At 40.5% G+C, this 23825-nt stretch overlaps 1 protein-coding gene across 6 annotated transcripts in view; it reads right to left on the minus strand.

Moving 5' to 3' along the window:
• dpp6a (dipeptidyl-peptidase 6a) overlaps positions 1 to 23825 on the minus strand; it is a 205729-nt gene that overhangs the window by 57541 nt on the left and 124363 nt on the right. The window lies entirely within an intron of this gene.

Consider the following 23825-nt stretch of genomic DNA (forward strand, 5'->3'; position numbering starts at 1 on the left):
TGAATATTAAAGAATGAATATGGACGATGACACAAGGTAACACTGCAGGATATAAATAACTACAGTGTGCCAACAGCTTTCGGCTTCTTGATCATAGTCAAATCAGATAATGTGAGTCAAATGCACTGGACAGATGGGAATACGCAGCAGGTGGCCTGATTCAGCAAAAAATAAACGAGCCCAAGTTTGAACAATATATTACCTTAACTATTCAAGACAGCCCATTCAAAAGATGTGGATGAGTCAGCATGATCCTACATTAAAACTATTCAACAGCAAAATACACCGACACAGTCCCGAAGCTGGCTATGCTAACAAAAAGCAAAGTATGCGGCCTGCTTTGTCGTCAAGATTTGAACAGGATTCACAATAAAGATTTTAAAAGTCTAGGAAAGTACAAGATAAGAATTAATAAATGAAGAAAGACATCAACAAAAGCTCAAGGTGACACATTCAAAGAACTCGGTCTTCATTGCCTGCTAGCTTGCGCGATCAAATTTGGTTTTAAGTCCCTCACTTTACTTTCGCTGTCTATTAGTTGTTGTTTGCTGTCTGATGATAACTGCTTTGGGCAGAAAGCATTTAATGATTATCAGAGCATTTATTGACCACAATGTTGTATACATTATAAACTGCTTTGACCTTTCATAAATGCATTTGAACTGTTTCAAATCATCCTTACTAATTACTATAGAGCTGCTAAACTTTTTTCACGTGTACCACCATTTTGACTAGATTTTGTCAAAAGTTTTACAAACTTATCCATGATGACCTTAACCATGATGGGGCCATAACTGAAGCACAAAAGGCACCCGTGATAGGAAGGGGAATAAAAGTCCCATGACAATAAGGACAAAGCAAACCCTGAAAGGTTTCCACCTCAGTCCTGATTGGTGTGGCTAACACAAGAAAGAAACCACCAACAAAACCACATCCAAAGGGGACTGGCTCAGAAAGGGTCCAAAGCTCATGCTATTAGCGAAGGATTAATAAGTTCTTAATTAGTTTATGGAGGACAAAAAGAGCGAGGCAGAGCGTCTGCTTTGGGGATCTGTGGCTGGGGCATTAATGAACACACGCTACGACTTTAATGAAGCTGAATGGCTGAGCTGTGAAGAAAACCCTTTAGTGACCTCGTTCTCACCTTAATTGAAAGGAGCCCAAGACATCATTAGCCTGAAGATAAGAGCAATCATGGCTATTTACCAGACTGCCCATTACACATATTCATTAAAACAGCGACCAGTTAGTTAGCATTGTGGCCATATAGTAGAGCCGTGACAGTTACAAGGAAGAGACAACATGAATATGTAATATACCTATAAGTTTGTGAGTGTAGATGATGACAGGTGATTTGCTCTCAGTAAGAGGGTTCAATAAGATTGTGAGTCATACTGAAGAGGTAAACATGAGAGAACATGAGTGAGTGAATATTGTTAACATAGTCGAGCTATATACCGACATACAAACCCTGCAGTTGAAGGACTGTACAATAATACACTACAATATATTATTAGCTAGTCTTTAGTATTAGATTTCTTACATTAGATTACACTGTTTTGGTAAATTTCTCTAAAAATTTAAGATACCACTGAGCCTACTCTCCTCTGGAAAGTTTGCTGGGGACACAAACCTCACAATAAATTCTGTACTTTTCTTTCATTGTTGGAACCTGAAAGTGAAATAATTTCTTAGGATATATGTGGTTTCAATAAAGCAGGGTATTCCACAGTTTGGACATTATTCAGTAGAATTGCGTCCAGATTTCATTGACAAAGGCTTGTCATTGAGCCGTTTTTATTAAAAAGACATAAACTTAATCCAAAGGCACTTGAACTAGCTCTTCAACAGAGACCTGGATGACCACAAACCTACACAGATAATGAGACAGATATTTTCTCGGGTTTGGGAGAATTTTCCAAGTTTAAAGTAAATGCCTCAATAGCAAAAAGCAGACTTTTAATGCTAATCAAGCTAACGTTACGGGCTCGATCCATACACATGCAGATTCTGCAAACCACTTTGTATCAAACTCAGCTTCATTTTCATCGCCATTCTTTGATCTTCCTCCTTAGTTAGTTTCACCAGGTGCATGTTGTATTATATTCTCAAGAGGAATCTATTTAAAGTCTTGTATATAATGTCCCGCCTTTCTTACAGTATTGGTAAAAATAGATTTGGGCTGGTGTATAGATCAGTGTTTTGAAAGTTAATTTATAGCCGTTCATATTCTTTTGTAGGGCAGACATACAGTAAGTCTGTCAAAACGCTCAAAAGAACGATCCATACAAAACACACCCAGTCATGAGAACAGTTGTTTCGTTTTGGAAAGTATCAGCTCACAAAACATCATTTTGTTAGAGATGAGCTGAGACGATATGATGGGATTTATTTCCTCTAATACGGTGCGGAGTCATTTCTCTTGAACAATCTGCAGAACTGAAAATCCCACTGGAGAGTCTTTACGAGAGAGTAGAATGAGCCCACTGCTGATTGTTTCTGCAGACACAGTTTGTGACTGAGTGGGATTTACAGTCAGAAAAGTGGTGACGAAATGTGCTATAAAGAGGACCTACTTATGCGCAATGATGGGATGTAAAGTGAGCAAGACATGGTGCTCAGCGTGAGCGATACAGTTAAGGAAGACAGAAACCTTCATGCAATTTTGAGCTCCACTCCATTGTATTTTCTATGTAAACGGCTCTGCACTGTAGATAAATGCAAACTAAAGCTGGGCAAGAATCCATCACAGGAACTTATATTCAACACTGCTGAGCGTGTGTGTTCATAATTGGAAATTGATAATGTGGGTATAAGTTAAACAGATTTACCCTCATTAAACACACTGAAGTAGATGTGTTGTTGTTTTGGTGGGCGATACGATCTCATTCATATCACAGTATTTTCCCCCGCTGCATTTTGCAGTAACTGTAATAAAGTAAGGGGATTGCGTACATATGAATGCCCCCTTTCTTGCAACAGAATTAGTGTGTTTTTTTTGTTTCTTTCCTGCAGAGGTGTGTTGAGCTGAGGCACACCTACTTTGTGTTGCTTTGTATGCAAAAAATTGGAGAGGGGGGGAATACAAGTTTTTCTGATTGCTGTACCACAATTAACTTCCATTGTTAAAAATTGGCATCTGCTCTGACAGATTCCAAAATGACTTTTGGCCAGAGATCGTGTCAAGCCACTGGCTCTGAGTGTCAGAGCGAAAACAAGTAGAAGACTGGGGGACTCAGTCTGGACCGTTGTGGATTACAAATCCATATTTTACTTTTATTGACCCTCCATTGTAGCTAGTCAGTTGAGCAATGGGCATCACCGTCTGTTTAAACTACAACCCAACGCCTTTCAAACTGGTGCCAAATCGATGCACACTCCAAATAGAACAGCCTTTATTTTTGTTCCAGTTGAAGAAATCATTATATCTGCTATTATATCACTAGCCAATGACTTTCCCCCCCTCTTAAACTGAGATTGGTCCTGTTAAAAAAATGTGTTCATGACCCAAGGATATTCATTTATTACTTCAATAGAGAAGTGAATAAAACTAGGGGAAAAAAGAAATGCTTGAGATGCTTGAAAATACTATACTTTTGATAGTTCGACTCAGTTAAGCATCAAAAACGCACAGTTCATCACAGATCACCACAGTTTCAAGTTGAAAATATCTCCAATACAATCTCTCTCGTTCTGCATTGAAAAATCAGTGACCTTTGGTAGACAAAAGAACTCGACAGCCTGTGCTTTTATATTTACCTCTATCCAGCACAAGTTTGGTTGTCCGATGGCAGTAAATGCTCAGCTCTGTTATTGTAGGCACACACAAACACAGACAAACACACACACACTGTACAGATGCTGCAAGTCTGCAGCGGCTGAAATTGCTTCTGCAACAGTAACATCCGGGCTGCTGAACGATCTATCGCGCTCTTACAATGACTAAAGAGTCAATGTCAAACAGTATTTCCATATAGATCGCCATCTCCGTGGGAACATATTGACATTGGAAACTCTCCAGAAAGAAATACCTCTAAAGCTCCTTCTCAGAGAGCCAATGAGCTGCTTCATATGAGGAACCATGCTGCGCCGGGGTTGCAGTGTAATAATAATCGGATCCCAAATAAGGCAGCCGAAAAAAGAACAAGGACACAAACGTCACAGAGTAATGATGTCACGTCTTTTCTATTCCAGGCCTCGGAGGTGTTCGAGCTCATTCCGAGCTGGTAAAAGGTGCAGACGCTGGCAGAAAAAAAACAAAAACCCTTGCCTATAACCTTCCTGATCATGTCTCTCTGATCTGTAATTATAATAATGATTAAACTAATTAGGTAGACCTTATGTGCCGGAGTAATGTCGGGGTGATTACAAGTGACTGTGACAGAGGAGAGATGAGGTTTAAAACAAGCCGAGAGGAGATAGAGATCAGAGCTTGCAGCAGGACCAGTAAATAAATAACATATTTTTTTTTGGAGTTTGCAGGAGGATTCTCTGACAGGACAGCTTGAGGCGTGACCAAAACATGACAGAAAGAGAGAGAAAGACTGTGGATGGATTCAGGTCCAAACTGGAATGAAAACAAGATCTTGCTGTTTCTTGGCCTCAGTAACTGTCATGTTTAAGTCTGCAGAGCGTGCAGACGAATCATGAGTGCTGATTCCCCAACGAGCTTGTAAAACTCGGCACTATGCAACAGTCTGTCTAAGGGAACAACAAGGAAACACTTCAGACACTTTAAGAGTTTTGACTTACACCGTGTAAACTTCGGAACCAACAGATTGTGCAAATATGGAGGCGCCACGCAGGATGACCACACACAGGTACAAACCAAAGGGAGTTTTAAGCAATACAAAACCAATTTTCTTCAGTGAAAGTAGCCCTTCAATCATCCAATGAATGTAAAACATTTATATAAAAAAGGAAAAAAAGAATAATTTCTCCTCCCTGTGAGGTCTAAAAGAATTGTCTTGCTGGTTATTAATGCAACATAAAAGCCCTTCAGTCACGTCAGCTCAATCAAAATGCAGCCGCCATCGTTTGAAGTGGCAGGGGCAGAGGTCCTTTGGATAATATGGAAAGTACCAGAAAGGAAAAGCTGCTCTTTACAAAATTATCTTTGATGGTCTGGGAATTCTAATTTATTTTTTGAAAAGACTGTTGACGAAATAACATATAAAAAAATATATATACATATATCAATATATATGTATGGAAGATTTATTTCGGTCTCAAAAAAATCATGGAGCTATATTATGAATTATACTCGTCAACTTTGCCACAAATAGAACAAAATTAGATGTGGCTCAAATTTTGCAATAGTGGCATTTTAACAAACATTGTACAATTTTTAAAAAAGAAGGAAAAGAAGTCGCCATTTTGAAGAAAAACAAAGAAAGGACAAGACGGGCTGTTTAGTGTGACTCAGTGGTCAATTTGTTCCGTCTTTATGGGACACTAAACTGAAACTTGGCCTATCATCCACCTGTGTGTGTCTGTGCGTGTGAGAGCGTGTGTGTGTGTGTGTGTGTGAGAGTCATTCTGTCATGTGTTCTCCCTGAGGATGATATGATAATGCCTCTTGGCTACAGCATTAGTGACGCTATAGGTCATTAATTTAATGAATATGTTGTAGCACTCAGGCTATCTATTATCTAAGAGCCTGTGCGCTATTGTGTGCTTATTTTCTGTGGGTGCATGCATATTTCCGTGTGCTTAATTATACTATAAAGGAAGTTAATGGTGTTACCAAAAATATCTTTCTCTCATTAGGCATGAATCATAATAGTATTGGAGATAACATAGGCAGGGAGCTGTAATGTACAGAAAGCCTGAAACATGATGGAGCTGCAGAGACAGAGTGAAAACAGACTGCAGCACAGAGCAATGAATCCTGCTAAAATCAAACTGACTTCAGCACCAGAATGTAATGAGTGAGTCAGCCCTGATCCACAGAGACCCAAACAGGCAGACAGAGGTTCAGAGGTTTGTTCACCTGCTGTTAACACAAACTAGTCTGCAACCCAGGTGGATCCGACTGGTAACCTGAGGTCAGACTCATAACAGCTTCTCTAACCACAGACACAAATCATAAAACAATTAGAGTGATGTCTCCCAGCATGACAGGTCTGGCATTTCTTCAACACTGCTATCTTACAAGACTTCAAATGTGAAAGCAGCTGAAGGCTGAACAGTTTGATACGAGGGTTGAAAGGAGCATAACAGCTAAAAGATACAATGGTACAATAAGACTTTGTTGTTTCACTCAATTAAAAACTGCAACAGTACTGATTATAACCTGGAGACATGATGTGTAATAAAAGGTTTTGTTTTTGGATTATTTTGAAGATCATTTCTGAGGGGTAAACACATACTGTATATGAAGATGGACAGAGAGAAATGGCCACCTAGGAGTGAAGCCAAAGCATTTAAATATAAAAGTACATGTGTAAAAATGCATCCTTGTTTACGTCATTAAACCCATGAGCCACACAATGAGAGCCCGTTTGTTGATGACATCTGATGCAAAGAGCAACTCAAGAAGAAATCTAAGTTTAAAAAAAAAAAAAGGTTAACTATGTAAAAATACTTAAATACAGCTTAAAAATCTAATTGTATTGCATGATTTTAGCAACAATTACTGCATTGGCCTACTTTCTGATCTGTACTTAACTTTTGGTAAAACTTGACAGTAAATGTGTCATTTCTAAGTGCAGAGATGCAAATCCAATCCTCAAATAGAGGGATTTGGAGTCTCTGAATCTTTTATCTACCTCAAACAGACTTGATTTTTTGCAAAAAAATATGAGCAGATTATTCTCAAATCCAAATCCTCTTTCATTGTTTAAGTGGTCTTAAGTAGAGATGGATTTTCTCCCCTGCCTTTCTAATCAGTATTTTAGTCTCCGAAATGAACAAGTCCAAAAATCCCGCTCCTCCTCCCGCTCTGTGCTTCACAAGTCATAGCACATAAACTACTGTGCAATTGCATCCTGACCCATTTGGACAATCTTGTTGTTGTTGTCGTAGGAAACAGCGGGAGTGCTGTACATAAACAACTTGTCTTGTTTGTTATTTCTAGGCAGGAGAACTCATTTCCGACTGACCAGTGTGAGAGTGTGTTGTCTTTGAATTTCTTCTGCCTGATTTGTTTGATTTGCGAGGGAATCTCTTCCAGACCATTAGAGAGAGAGGAGGAGGGAGGGCGCCATCGCCAGCAGACCTCTCTGCAGAGTTTGTACTAAATCACATCCCCATAAAATATCACATAACACCAGTAGTCAGAGTCACTTTTCATAGACAGAGCAGCTGCAGAATGGTGGAAATAAACGTGCACTTAACTTCTTTAGTTTGGAGTGAATACTTGATTCTGGTTGGCCGCGGGGAGTTAATTCATTCCTAACAATCGACAGCTACGAGGTAGTTTAGTTTTTTTTTACACTTTTCTAAAATGAGCATGTTGGCTATAACAAGGACAAAGTCATAGCCTCCTCTTGCAATTGCGGCAACTTGTTTTTAAGTTTCGTCTCATAACAAGTCGAGAGATTTCAACAACTGTTTTAACAGTTTTGGAGAATGAATTAACTTCAATGACTGAGATGCACACATGGAGGCAAGAAGGCCAAACTTATTTCAACAAGCTGAGCTAACTTTCATTTAATTGCACATCGCAGAATGATGCCTGTATCACACTAGTTTCCAAGTGCACTATCCGACTGAACGGACTAATATTTTAAAGGAGACATATTACAAAATCCACTTTTACAGGTTTTTAAACAGATATTTGGGCAACCTAAGTCCCTCACACAAAATGTTAAATAAATCCATCCAGTCCTTTGTTTGTGGTTTGAATAAGCTTTACCACACAGAGAAAAATGCTCAGTTTCAAATGTGCTCCCCTTGTGACATCACAATGATACTTTAGTGGACTCAGCTGACATGGAAGTTGGCTAAATATGAAGAACCTTCCTGTACTTTATACAGATTCATAAGACAAAAAAAACTGAGCTTATACCCAATATGCATTCATGGGAAAATAAGGCCCATTTACATGCATGCAAGTGAAGATTCTGCACAGCCAATTAATCACACATATTCTCTATTATTCCCCCACGTCACTATTGAAACAGAGCAAGAATGATTAGGGTTCTTATCAGTGAGCATCCCCTATAGCCACCGCTCTTCTGCTGGGTGAACGTGCGTTATGACACTGCCAAATGAGTGATGAGGCGAACACACATGAGGGAGAACTGTTTCCTACCTGGTTCCTAATGCATAATGCATGACAGCAACTTATTTTCCCCCCTTTTTGTCAGCCTCCACACCTTCTTTAGAAAACAAGAACAACACAGAAGACTGCCAGAGTTTCTCCTCATTTCATCACTTTTTCCGATGGCGGTGTGTGTCTGCACATCTGTCAGGGGAGGCGAAAAGTATCCTCAAATGTTAGTGTGGCTGCACCGAATCAAAGATTTACCTTCATCTTTTAATTTAAGCAGCACTACAACTCCAAGCCAAAGATAAACGACTTGAAGAGGGAGTGCGGTGCAGGTGGGAAATGATGAACTTCGTGGTCATCCTCCTGACTGATGTGTGCCGCTGTGGCTTTAATGAGAAGTATCGTTTCAAACTGGGAAATGTTCCAGAATATCATTAGCATCTGAGGCTGTACCCTTGTGTGTTGCTGTGTGATGTGCTGACTACGTGAGGCACAAACAGCTCCAAGAACTCAGACTCAAAAATGAAACTCAGATTTTCATAACATGGCTTCAAGCCACTAGCTAGCCGTTTACATTGGCTGTTCTACCAGCACACGAGAGCAGCAGCTCCCCTGGCAACCCTACAGCGTTCTGCCCTTGTAAGACTCTTCAGACATACCTTCTCCATCCCTCAGCTCCCCCCCTACCATCGTGTCTCTATACACCTCCCCTGCCCCTCCCTTCCTGTTTTACCAATTATGCGATCAATTTGAAGTATCAAGTTTGATCCGTTTGTCTTTTTTGGCGATTGTTCCCCAGAAGAGACGGGGCTCTCACTAAAAAGGAATAAATCCAGAAACAGCCCTTGCCAAAAATGCCTCATGCTGACCCAGGATGCTCGTGGACTCAGGCAGTTGTTGTTCTCTTCGCTAATGGAAAAGGCAAAGATTAGGATGAAAAGAAAAAAGGCTGCTTGCAGACTTGTAGAGCCACATTAGCTTGTCACTCCAGGAAGGCAATGGGCACACACACAAAAAAAACCCCCCAAAAACAAATCAAGCTATTGGGGTTGCTCTTAAACGCCCAGCGTGTAATTTACATGTCTTTCATTTTAATTTTGTAACACTGAAAACCCTTTACATCCAGAAATGAAGTGCACACAATCAATCACCTCAATCTCTGTCAGCCTTGAGGTTTCCTCTCTGAAGTTATAGAGATGGTTTGAATGAAGAAGTTGCTTGTCTGTAAAATAGGAGTATTTGCAACCCAAGAAACGAGCTTTGTTCACAATTTCATAATGTTACCTGACCATGCTGGCTGTCGATCACATGCAAATTACTAGAATTTATGAGATCCTTGTTTGCTGCGCAGCTTGACTTGACAAGGTCAAAAAAAAAGTCTGCACAGTGCTTTGCATGGAAACTTTCCAGCAGCCAACTAACTAGAACAACATTTGAGGAGGTGGAGAGATGGAGAGAGAATACAGAAAACAAGAGAGAGAAGTGGAAAGCAGAGAGAGAGAGAGAGAGAGAGAGGGAGAGAGAGAGAGAGAGAGAGAGAGAGAGAGAGAGGGAGAGAGAGAGAGAGAGAGAGAGGGAGGGTGGAAGTCGAGGAGCAAGACTTCAGTGCAGAACGCTGCATGTCCCCTCGGCCCACACCCAGAGACATTGGTATTCACTGCGGCCGCGCGGCACTGCCAACGAGTACTGCATCCTCAGGAACATTACGAATTGAAAAGTATCTTTCCTACTGTTCTTATCTATCAGCCTTCATTCCACAGTGCGCACTCTGGTCGTGCCATTCCGGCAAAAATAAATTGCCATCATGGAAACAATATGCACCAGCACACTTTTGCACTCGCTTCCTGGAAATGAAATGCCCCACAACCTACTGCTTCCAGGCACAGGGGTCTAATAAAAAGAGGCTGCTGCTCCTATTGATGTTTACCCTGGCTAATGTATTCTGGCCTGCTGTTCATTTTTATATTACTTTTCCAAACCAAAACTATAAGCATTCGTGCCTCTTATCATTGGCATAATATTGGCTCAAGTGCTCTCATGATGAAACATTTCTGATAGTCAGGAGAAATATTCTCTTATTCTGCGCTCTTTCTTTCTGCAGAACGAAAAACCATCTGCTTGGGGCAGGTACTTCTCTGGTAAACACAGTCGCTGTGGCTCTGTGTGGGATAGAAAAAGCAGGACACTGATGGGCACTTTAATGTATCATGAACACAACAGCGCCCTCAAGGATGTTCAAATACACTCAACGAGTTCCCTCATAAAGCCCCTGAGGGTTTAAAAAAAAGAAAGAAAAAAAAAGAAAATGATTTGGAATAATATATGAACTCCAGTGGGCACATTTCCATCTTTCCATCCATCAACCCTGTTTGTGTGGCCTGTTTTGTTTCCATAGCAACCCTTTCAAAAAGCACAAACCCAATGCACCGCTTACCCTCTATCAGGCCACCTGTTGTCACAGCCGCAACCCGATTGTTTATGCTGCTCCGCCGAAAATGGGCTTTGTGAACGTGCTTTGTATGCTAGAGTGGCCCCTGAATGATTTAACAGCTTTGTAAGTACTATATTTACTCAATAATTAGCAGTTAAGGCCTTTGAACTCAACATATCTGCACTATATAGCTGCATATTACATGAGCTCTCATTCGGTGCCGCTCTAAGTGCTGCATGTGTAACTAAAAGGGGAAAGAAATGCTGCATGTTTTTTTTTCTATTACAGGCTATTACTGGACTCTTACCTGTGATTGCAGCCTTGTCCACGCAATACACATAATGAAGGCACATACAGTACTGAGTGATACAGCATGCCTCGCTTTGCAGAGTGCTCATTCTGTTACTCAGTTCATTCAGCAATGTCACTCATGTACAATTCCTGTCTGTTTGCAGATTCAACATAGAAAGGCTTTGCATTTGATAACATAGCCTAGCCACTGGATCCAGTAAACAAAAAGCATGGCACACACAATGGCAGCAGGACAGTCCAGTGCTCTTATAACAGCCATCATGTGAAAGCAATTTCACAAATAATTGCCCACATTCTCAAAGAGGCTATTTTACTAACATGCTTTCATACTGCCAACCTTCAGTTGTGTTATAATACACATGATCTGGCTGTTTCCAGCAACTATAAGTTTGAAGGCTTGGACTTATTATTTGATCATAGCAGAGGCGCTGCTTGTCAACAGGCAAGGCAGGCAGCTTGGGGTCCCAGGCCAGTAGGGGGCCCTGACAAACCTTAAACCACAGCATTGCCTCAAAATGTGCACATTTTGCAATGACAGTAGGAAACCTCCCTAATGGGGCCCCCATCTGACAGCATTTACTCTTACTGTTGCATGCATTACTGCTGTGAAATTATTAATGGACGTTGGTTGGAGGGGCCCCCAATGAATGTTTACCTATAGGGCCCCCAACAGACCCTAGAAGCGCCCCTGTCTCTTATCATGGTCAGTGAGTTTCCAGGTTGTAGTACAACAAGGTAAAAATGGTGGACAGTGGAGGAAAGCGACAACAAAGGCAGGATCTGTCTTCTGCTGCAGCTGCTGCTCTGAGCCTGTGGAGGTTTTATAGCTGCTGGTTCCCTCAGTCTCAGGATACATGCTGTTTGAAGGTAGACAGCAAATCGTGTTTTCAGGGCATGAACCTAACCAACTGAAGTGAAGAAGAGCAGGACAAACCATCCTACAGCCGCCATGAGGAAAAAAAAAAAGTTCTGTCGTGTAACTTTCAATCTCTTAAAGTAGATATTTTTCAACCACATACTGAGTTCTTCTAAAGCTTTTTTTTGATTTTTTTTTGATTGATAAGACATCTTTCATCAAACCAGGACATAACACAAATAATGAAAAGGCCTGTGTTTTAGTGAAAAGATTTCCCCATTGTGAGTTTGAACCACTCGCCCCCTGTAGAGTTCAAAGGTGGATGTTCAAGGTTTTTTGGTTTGTTTCATCACGGAGCATTCCGGCCGGAGTCAGATTTGATCTACAGCAGTTAGACAGGATGAAATAAGATTTCACAGAGGAGGAAAATACTCCATGGAACTGTCTCCCAGAGCAGAATTCAATTGTTTAAACGTCATATTTTTGCCACTATATACAGTTATATACTACTTGCACCATATCAAGTAATACAAATAATACAAAACTACAGAGAATACGATAAACATAATGCCTGAAAAACATTAAGATGTTAGTAGCATGCTAACTTACAATGCTGTTGTGCAACAGAATCACACGGCCAGATAAGGCAGGCTGTATCTGTTTTTAGCTAAATAATCATTTTGAGCATAAACTCAGCTGTTTTAACACATAAATAAAACTACAGTAGTGTCCTGAAAAAAAACAAAAAATGTTTCAGTAAAGTAAAAAAAGGCTAAATGGACTTGAGCTTGCTTTTTAAAGTGATCATCAGAAGTAACTAATCCCACACATACACATTCACACACCACCAACAAAGCAGCTGGAGCAACTCTGGGTTGAGTGTCTCGCCCAAGTCGGACATGTGGCTGTTGGGAGATGACACACTCTACTAATAGAGCGGCCACCACCCATGTGTGAACCAAGCAGGAAATACTCACAGTATGCTAGTAGCCAACATAGTGTTAATATCACACAAACACTGCAACCTGATAGTGGAGTCGCTTCCTTCTCTTTTGTGTTCAATCAACTCTCACAGACTTTAACACTGTTGCTTACTATGCCCCTTAGATTCAGTAGTACAATAAAACTGTGATATGTGTAAACAAACAACTCGGGAAGATTTCAGGATCTGGCTGTGTTAAAGTTTCAGGAGTGAATTTGTAAAAACAGCTTTGCCAGTTTTATTTACAGATAACATTTAGTTAGATTGTTGTGTTTTTGGATTACGGCCGGCTCCCTGCCGCCTTAAATCCCAGAACTGTGTTCAACCAATGTGTGAAAACAGTGAATTAAAACTGACCTTTTTACCTTCAAGAGCTGCAGCAAAGAAAGTAGGAGTCAGAGACTCCCACTGCCTGCTCCGTGCAGAACAGCTTCAGACTATAGAAGTAAACCGAGCAGCTCCCAGGTGTACGGTGTCTGTGAATGTGAATCTCAGGCTGGCAAAAGAGCTGAGCGGCACTTTCTGTGTCTGACTTCAGGGGTTAAATAAAGGCTGAGACATGAAGACGAGTACGTGGAACAGTATAGATAAGAATCACTATAATATACACAACAGGCAACTAATAGAGCTTCTACTCTTTTGCGTTGAAAATTAAATTGAAAAAATTGGACAATCTTAGAAACCAGCATCTTGATACATCACGTATTGTGAGTGGTGTGTATCACCACAGCCCAAATGGAAAAATCATTAGAAGCAGCCATAGTCTTCACATAGTCACAACAACTACCTTCATGTTGCTGTGGTTATGGATGTTGTTGCTCTGTGTACAGAGCTTGACATTTCAATTTGAACCAGGCACTCCTGTGTCTGCCGAGCAGACAATTACTGGCATGGAGGATGCACGGAAACATAGACAACTCTCAAACTACAGCCACCACTGAACCAGTCAGTGATCCCCAGCGGATCCTCAGGTGTGCCAAAAGAGTCACGGCAATCGAACAGAGAGCGAGGAGGCAGTCGGCTCTGACGGACATGCTTACTGGGTCACGGCTAATGAGCCCTGATGCAGAGGCTTGGGGATCGTTGGAGAGGCTGTACAGAGTCGACTAGATGACACTCTTAAGATACCACATGCGCAGATACAGGGGCCTCCAGTTCAGCTTTTACGTCAAATTTGTTCTCCAGTTCAGGGAGAGGAAAGCTAAAATAGGATAATATACTAAGCCCCATTACAACCAATCCAACTAAATCCTTAAAAACTGACAGACATTCACATTAAGTCAAACCAAACCCAGACACAACAGGGTTTTCTAGATGTGATGCACTTTTTTTTTTTGTATCAAATATCAAAAGGAATCAGGTGGAAGTGATACCAAAGCAGGATTGAATTCTCAAAAGAAAAAGATGCATTCTCTCCCTTTTCTCTCCTCCCTCCATCTTCTAGCTCCCTGTTGTTGCTCTTCACCTGAAAATAGCCCAGAGAAAGTGCTCTCTCTCCTGACAAGCGGCGAGCGGTTTGCACTGCTGTCAGGCCACAGTGGAAGGAAAGGTCGACGGCGTGTCTCCAGCGAGTGTGTCTGAGAGAAGAGGAATGTGCGCATTAGCCACCTCGGGTGTATCAAATCTGATCAGAGACAGAACTGATGGCCAATCTGGTTTATAATAAGGATAATGTGTCAATAAATCAGCGAGGGGAAGCTCACACTGTAAGAGGCTCAAAGAGACTGGAAAAACAGTTTAGAAGACACTGATACCGCTATCATTACTTTGTGGTGCATACTGTACTTAAGATGAGAGGCAATTAGCCTAGCATAGCTTTTACACTGATGGTTGTCTTTTATGTGAATTAATGTGCTGTATCTCGCCTTGGAAGAGCAGTTGGCACATTATCACTTTTTACAGTGAGTGAAGCCACAGCGGTAGTTGCCTGGAATGGATAACAAAACTTGAGGAGGTCAATTCATCCAGTAGTTGTTAGCTAGCAAACAATTGATGCCCCTTCAAATCACAAACTATCTCATTTGCAGACCTTCAGTTGTGGTAAAAAATTAGCACATTTTTTGGTTGATGCGTTGGCCGGTACATTTTTAAACTTGGGATCAACTTGCAGTCGAGCTTTTCCCTCATACAGATAAGTTGTAAACTAGGAGAGGCAAGTTTATTTTCATTTATATAGCTAGGCTAATTAGCTTCTGTTTTAAGCACACAGATACACATATTTGAAAGGAAAACTCAACTAAAATGTCTTGAAGGACCGTGAGGTTGAATGTTAAAATAATAGGAGGATAGTGGTTAGTGCTGTTGCCTCACAGCGAGTACGTTCCTAGTTTGAATCCCCGTCGGACCAGAGCCTCTATGTGTGGAGTTTGCATGTTCTCCCCCTACACTGTGCGTTCTCTTCGGGTACTCCGGCTTCATCACACAGTCCAAAGACATGCTGCTTAGGTTAATTGTTGACTCTAAATTGCCTGTAGGTGTGAATGTGAGTGTTGTCTGTCTCGCCCTGTGATTGCTGTAAAAGATCTATAAATAAACATGAATTAAATAAATACTACGAACTCAATGTGACATGATACGTGGTCTGAATAGTCTAAAATGGGGTTTCACACACAGCTTATGACTTTATATGCTGCACTCTCTGTTCATCAAATGTTGATATAAAATATAGTACATGATATATCTCGTGTGCTGTAAAATATTCCTCTCTGACAAATGGTCCACTGCAGCCACAAGAAGGTATTTTTGGAATCCTACAGCCAGAATTGGTTGTCATTGGCAGGGACAGTGACTCTCCTCCTTACCTCCTTTCCTCCAATAACAAGAGCAGCAGAAGGTGAGGGGAGAATTTCGAGGCAGGTCATGAATTGAAGGTGTCCGGCGGCAGTGGGTAAAAGACAAAAACTAGTGTGTGAGAGAGCCTGAGATGGACTTTTGCGCATGCCATTCAATTAAATTCAAGCCAGTAGGGGATTGTACGCGTTCATGTGTATGCTGATGTCAATATGCAACAAAAAAAGAACAGTTAACAAGGTTTTTGTTCATGCGGAAATGCCTCTTGCACTAGAGTCAATGGTGTATGTCAATTACTTGAGGCTCAGGCTATCGACGCTGCTGCTCTGTCAATTTGTCATCTAATTATGCCTGACTCCATTGCAGGGTTCTAACTAAAAGAAGACTTCATTGAGTGTTTGTTGTGATAAAGTAAGAAATACAGTTACAAAGACGGCATGTCATGCAGCTCCTGTGGGGAACTTGAGTTTTGTAGCGGTTTTAGCTGCATGTCTTATCTCTTTGCTGTGCATGCCTTGTACATAGATACATAATTGAAATGTCCTCATGCTGCTGTCAAATCTATTATTCACAGTATATCTTTCCCATGATGAATGTAAAAACAAACGTGTTTCTAGCAGTACATCGCCACATCTGACATGGACACTGCGGAAAACTCAAATCTTTTAATTCCGATAAAAATCTTTTTCTAAGATATGACGAGCAAAGAATAAAACCTGAATGCTTGTAATGATCAATTTCACTTCACTTATTGCAGTTCAGGCCTTTTTTCTTTTTACATCTTAATATAAAGTGTGTGTATTATCTGGACTTATCAGGCGATTATCATGAGAAATTGATGACATAAAAGCCAAACCTGAAAGTTTCAACATAATATTTCCCAAACCACGGAGGAGTCTTCTAACCAGAAAGATTTAGTCCTAAAAACACCAGTTCTTATATTAAACAACGCCTCAGGTCTTCAATCAAAGTAAGCTTCTTTGGATCTAGGGAAGTTAGAGTTCAATATGTGAAGCCTTAAAGCCCTGCCATGATAAAACATGTTTACAATATTTTAAGTGAAAGCGCAGAACCTTAAAGCGATCTTGAGAAACCATCAACTGGAAAAGTACTTACTGGAGAGTTGTCAAACTTTCCGCCTGAAAGGAGCAAAGTAACTACTCTACAAAAGACACCATTGATCTCCCAACACTTCCAGTCTATCTTCAGCTGTCCTGCCAAAATAAAGGCAGGAATTCCCAACAAATAATCTTTTAAAAAAGCAATCAACCCTGAACTGAAATAACTTATTAGTACATTCATTTTGAATATTGAGAGCCTTTCATACATGATGAGTAGTTGAGATTCACAACAAGATTACAGCTTCAAAGACGAAACCTGCTCATGAGTATGAACCAAGAGGGAACGCTGGTTATCAATGTAATGATCTTTTGGCCATTTGACATTTCCTCGCAGTAATTGCAGCACTTTTTCTGATTTAGCTCAGTACAAATTCAGTTTGGTCATGACCTTGAATGAACAGACGTGCACTAAACTCTAATGGCTTGTTCAACCGGCGAGCCCACAAACCATTCTCTTAAAATCAATGTTGCCTCACCAACAGGGGAGTGGAAAGTACACTATGTCCAGATGCTGAGAATCACACACACAGTGATGTCTTTATGGAGAGATGCATCTTTCAGGTAGAATACAGACCCTGTATTACCATCAGGATGCTGTCTGCGTTCAGCACGCACTTAGGGTGGGATTATGGGTAATAAAGGGGGGCCGTTCACGTCATGCTCCTCATAATGGCAGCGAGAGAATGTGTCTCTAAAGTGCAAATTAAGTTCCAGGAACACGGCTAATGTCATTTCATGTGTTGGGGGATTCAATTCTTCTGAAAATGAAGGAAAACAATGTTTTTGGAGTGCCATTGTGTGGCATCAGAGAGCCCGTCATCCACTTTAGACATCATTTCAAAGTGAACTTGTGATCTTTTCAAACAGAAAATAAGAATGTGTCAGAAGCCGCATGATTCAAAGCTGTTTCAAGTTACGGCAGCACCTTTCATGCCTAAGAAATGGTAATTTAGTAAACTATATAGAGAGCTTTTTTTGGATGAGATTCATATTACATGTCTTGCAAGAAAGTTGAGAAATCAAACTGCGTTGTTGCACAGGGACATGTCTTTCTCCTCCTACATTGTATTATGGAGATGTTATGCGCGCTACTGTAGCTTCAGCCACCATTAAACCAACCAGGCTGTTCTCATTCATTATTCCTACTTTTACACACAGAAAGTAGTGCACTCAAACACCAATATGACTCCCAATTTTCAGTTTCTACGTGAGGGAGAAGGAGATTTTGTGGCAGGAGGATTTATGAAGTCTGGCAGGGGTGACAGACGGGGTGATTGACGGGTCCAGCACAGCAACATTTTCACCCACGAGACCAATTCAAGTCCTGTGTTTAACTAAAACTCCCTGGTAATGATTTGACAAATGCCGTGAAGTGTGACCTTGAAAGTTAATATGCCTAAACTATCCAAACAGTGCTTTATGTAAAGCACTTAAAAGACAGTGGTAAAAAAAATAGTAGCTATTGAAAGAGCTTTAAAGCCAGGGAACTCCATATCCCCCGTGTCCTGATCTCTTTTGTCCGAACATGAATTACCAGAACATGCGGCACCGAGTACATTAAAACTGACCTTTAAACAAAATATAAAAAACTCACTTTTAAACATGTCTAACCATGTGGAGGTGAGACTGGGTACCTCAGAACAAACTTCAATAAGTGAGAAATATATAGGAAACTAATAGGACACTTAAACCAGCCCTATCAAGGTAGAAACAAAACATACACTTAGAGGAGAAGAAAGAAGATGCTGAAGGGTTTTATAAGACAGACCTAGGCATGTTTTTCTAAGGAAAACATAATATGCCAAGGGTACCTAAAAACAGTAAGACCTTACAATCTAAAGAAGTGCTTAAAACAGACTTGAGTACATCTGAGAGACAAAGGAAAGTAACTTCAAAATGTTGCATCTCTGTATGTCTGAGCAGAAGGCATCAAATGCTACAGGCTGCCGTCAGAGAAAAGAACCCTCGTCTGTTCGTAGCGTGGTAGAAAGCTGCCGCCAGAGGGTACCTCAAAACAGACGTAATAACATGTGAGGGAGAAAATATACAATTTGGTGAGCACCTTAAAAGAGGCTGGTGAGAAAATGAGTCGCTATGGGTACCTCAAGTCAGATCGTACATCACTTTAAATAAACACGAAAGGACCAATAACAATAGGTATGAACATGTGTTTGAGAGGGAAAACTGCAATGTGTGCTGGAACCTAAAAAAAAACATCTGAACAATGTGAGTGAATAAAAATGAGGTAATTACAATCGGATACTCAAAACTCCCAAACAGTCGAACAAATACCTAAGAAATAAAACAGTGAATGCTAGCCTTAACTACTTGTTGGAAAGGAAGACAATAGACACAGATTCTAAGGGGCTCCATGAAACAGAAAATACCTTGTACAGTAAATGTTTCTGTGAGGACATGGGGAGCCTGTGACAAAACACACATAAAAGCCCATAGAGTAAGACAAGAATGTCGCTCACCTTGTTGTAAATTAGTGGGTGAAGTGCTGTCTGAGGACGTATTGAACCCCTGGATGTGTCTACCACAGTGCCATATGAGTCATTGCACAGGAACGCTATCAAACTCACGACTGTGTGAAATATGAACAGGCTGGCCGGTTATCACTTGGCGTCTAGAGGTCACCTGCACACCTATGAATTAATAACGTTTGTGATTGTGTTTATTAGAGTGTGCATTTGTCGGAGGGAATAATTCTCAGTGGAGCTTCCTTTTACAACAGAGGCCAAACTAACTCAAAGGCTTACACATTTCTGCTGAAGACAGGGAATGGTAATCTTTTATGGGAGCTATGAAAAGGAAGGGCCACACGACTCTGTGGGAGTCTGTTATCAAGGGAGACCGCTTGAGAAGTCTTTTATGCATTTTTAAAAGGGGACGAAGCAAAGACTCCTGGAATATTTTTTTTTATAACTTAATCCCAAACACAAACTGATGAAATGAGCCTTCCTTGAAATCTGATCTTCTCCTGGATGGCTGCTGGACGGAGACCAAATATAGGCCCCCTGCTTCGGTCATAATTGGGAGCGTTATTGATTTCCGGGCCTGTCGTCACGCCTGAGGTGACCTTTTGTTTGAGAATAATTGCTCTATTAGAGGGTTTATTCAGGCACCTGCTGGGTATCTCAGACACTGTTATTGTCCAATAAGAATATCCCGGCAAAAAAAAAAAAAAAGCAGTGACCCTGATCTGATAAGTGGGCTGGACATAGGACATATAGATTGTGACTCGTCATACGTGAACACTGAAAAACCGCAGGGAAGCTTGATCAGATAATACAAATCTGAAAAGCAGCAAAAATCAGTCTCCGCTTTGTTCAGCACACATTGCTATCCAAAGAGAGCTCGTACGAAATAACATATAATATATATATATTTTTTTATCAAATGTCTCATTCTTGACAACTGTATATATTTGTAGAAAAAAAAGGTTGTTTCTCTGCCACAGCTGAAATAAGTGCAGCCCCTATTCAAGTGTAGCTGAGGTTTTCAGTGGGTTCATCCCCAGTGTGATCAGCAGTGGAGAGTTAGAGGGGTTTACTGAGGAAACTTTCTCAGGCTGCAGCGGAGCTTTAGTGTGGCTTTGGCTAAAGCACACTGGCCCGAACACCCCCTCAACCTCGACAGGAAGACATAAACTCCCCCTCCTGAAGTGAATAATCCTCACACTATTACCCTCTGTTTACACATGTGGGTTGAGAATAAAAGGGGAAATGTTAAGAACAATTGCGAACAAGAAAGCACTCAAGTGTTCTTTTAAATAAAACGCTTTTTTGGTGGGCTTGTTTTGAAGCTGTTTCACCAACCACTGTCATCCTTGAAAAGCAGAATTTAGTTGGCTGGAAATATTCGTAATTGTGTGTTTGTTTGTTATTAAGCCAGATGTCTTGATCTCTAGTACCCAGAGGAACAAGCTGAGCTAGCTAGGAGCAGCTAGACTGTGAGCATGTTTAGCCTCAAAGAAACATGGATTTTTAGTATTAAACAGCTGAATTCATTGTTTTATCTTTTTTATTCACTGGATGTGTTGGTTAAGAAGAAGAAGAGACTTTTTTGTTTTAAATTCACAGCTTTGTGAACATTGACCCCTAGGGGTGGGAAGTGGAGGTTGATTCACGATACCTGACGTGTGAAACATGAAGATGAAAATACTACGATCCCGAGATTCTAAAAGACAATCACTTATGGATACATCGATATCTTATATTGTGAAACATAACAAATGGACCTAAAAAGGAAAAAGTGAAAGACTGTTTATTCACAGAAATGTGGTGTCAGTTTCACCTCTTTCTACATGTTGTTTATCTTTATTCACAGTTTATCTCGTTCATGTTGTGAGCGTCACTGTGAAAGAGTCATTCATTTGTCAAGCAGCGACTAAAATTGACAGGAAAATCTGTTCTGAGCAGCCTTTTTCCTTTTCCTTTGATATTTGTTTGATAGTATTGATATTTGGCACCAGGATTTTGATTATTCTATCACACAGGTCAGGTCAACTGCATATTACCATATCGATAGTTTGTCCCACCCTTAACGATTATTTACAGAGCCCCTACAGTTCCTTCATATCTTCTGCGCACAAGATCGTTTTGTTTGTTTGTTTTGTTCTCAGTCTGCCATGTTTTTGCTTTTTCATAATTCTGTACAACAAACAACTTGAAACTTAAGCACATTGGTTTACACTCCTTGGTCTAATTTTTTTTATGCAAATGCTTTTTGCATCAATGTCATGGATATTTATTTCACATTAAGATGTGAAAGGGGAATATTAGTCTGAAATGTGAAGTGGTTCAGCTTCACAGTGTGTATAGATAATGCATTTTCTCTGCTCATTATCCCTTCAAAACGTCCTGATTCGCCCTCGAGTGGTGGTGTTTGCATCTCACATAATTAATCTCCTTGCCTTAAAGCATGAAGAAGGCGTGCGCACTGTATAATCATACGAGAGATGAAAGAGCTTTTTTCCCATAATCATCCTCAGATCAATCTGAGGATCTGATAAACAGGAAGGTGAGTTTTTTGTTATTGCCAAGCTTTGCCTGTGTCTCTGCTACGGAAGCGTCACGCTCCATGTTCCCTCTGGCACTGAAACGTATTCATTAAGTCTGGGCATAAACAGTTATGACTCACACTTGCCTGCTTGTCGCCATGCCATCTCTCTCGCCTGCTCATTTCTTCAGAGACTTCTAAAAACCTTGCAGCCTGTCCACATCTCAAACGTATTAACACTTAAAACAGCACCACAACAAACGTGAATGAGAAAGACGTGTTTTTTTTAATGCTCCATTGAACATCGGTGGCATGGCCTTTTTTTTTTTTTTTGGCATCGAGAAAGCTCCCGCTCAATGGTCTGAATGCACCTAATGCTCTCTAGTGCATCACAGTTCCACTAAGCAGACATCAGCGCCCAGATTCTAAGTGTGATGACATTGATTTTCTTCTTTGTTCCTTATTGGCAAAAAACACATTAAAGAAGCTCAAAGATGGTGTTCATTCATTGATGCTAAGTGTCCATGCTTGAAAGAGTGTGTAATCCGTTCTGACACATCAGAGCAGGAGGTTTTATTTTACCTCCAAAACACAACAGATGAAGAAAACCCAACAGTCCAACTTTAAAAAGAAAAATCCCAGGAACATATCAGGCAGATGTTCTAGTGTAGAAAAAAAAAACGTTTTTATTTCAAAATAAAATTAAAGACCAGCCTCACAGAAGAAAAGATGTTTATCAAGGCCACAAGTCAACCGCCTAAATACATGAGCAGAGGGGAAAGTTCCAAACACAGTGCTCAACTGAAATATGTTCTCATGTGTCAGTAAGAGGTGCCATGTTCACAAACTGTGAAAGAAAGAGACAAGAGTGCTACGTAGAGAAAAACACCCGACGAGACGGAGGTCACAGGCACTTCAAAGACAGCTCCCGTGTTAAGTGCACTTTACAGGAGCTGTCCATTCAGCACCACAAAACAGGGCAGGGTCTAGTCTTAAAATAACACTTTTTAAACATTGAAAGTCTTTGATTTCATTTTCTGATACTTGGCCCCTTGGCTTGAATGTGGCTTTTGCTTGCATTGAGTTGAATGTAGAAGGCCTATAGTTCAGTTTTAATTTAGGTTTAAAACTCTGAAAAGGTCACTCGTAGTTTAAAATCTCTGGCTGTTTGGTTCAGGTAACATTTTGTGCGAGGAGTGAGCTAATTACGGGAAACAATTTCTTTTGTTTGGCTGCTCTTGTGCGATAATTGAATGCTCCTTTTAACGTGATGCTGATGTTCGTGGACGAAGCAGGATATCGTCCTGAACATGTGTAGGTAGTTTTCTACGACGAAAATCTCGTTGTGCGACGAAGATGTGTCAATCTTTAGAAATTCTCTCCTCAAAGTGAATCCCTCGTGTAATTATTGCTGTTCATTTTGATTTCGGCCGGAAGCAAAGCAAGGGGTCATTTACAGCTGACTATAAAAGTGTGATCAAAAGATTTTTTTTTTTTAGATTTAATCAGACTCAAAGGTTACCCTGGAGTGCAGTTCTTTGTCTTTGTCTCTGGGAAGAGGTAAGTGACTGAGTGTGGGTAGAAGCTGTATTTCATGGGTATAAGCAGGAGTAGAGCAAATAATTCAGTGGCAATTGACAGCACCCTGAGGATCACTGGAATTAAATAATACTCTTCAAAGTGCTAAAAAGGGGGACTGTGTGGACTTGTAATCTCTGACATGGTAGCAAAGGAAGATTAAATCACGCTGTGTAACTTCCACTTACAGTAAAATCACTTGAGTAGTGTGATATTCGATTTATTGTCATTCCTTCAGCAAGCTATTTTTAAAAGCAATTTTGTTTGTTTTTTTAAAGGAAAATGATGTAGGGTTCAAATCTGACCATGGTCAGCACTGTCTGTCTCTCTCCAGCTATATGTTCTGTGAAAGACCAAAAATGCAAAACAAATGAGTAAAGAAAAACTCTTCTGAATCATAAAGAAGTAATCTGACTTGAAATCGTCTGCATGCCAGTACAACCAGGCGCTAAATTAAGGAATTTCAAGGAGATGACTACATTACTAAAACACTTTGCAACATATTTTTTAACTGACTTTCTGTAATTAGCACCCCG

The sequence above is a fragment of the Symphodus melops genome, assembly GCF_947650265.1.
Source record: "Symphodus melops genome assembly, chromosome: 14".
NCBI classification, from domain to species: Eukaryota; Metazoa; Chordata; class Actinopteri; order Labriformes; family Labridae; genus Symphodus; species Symphodus melops.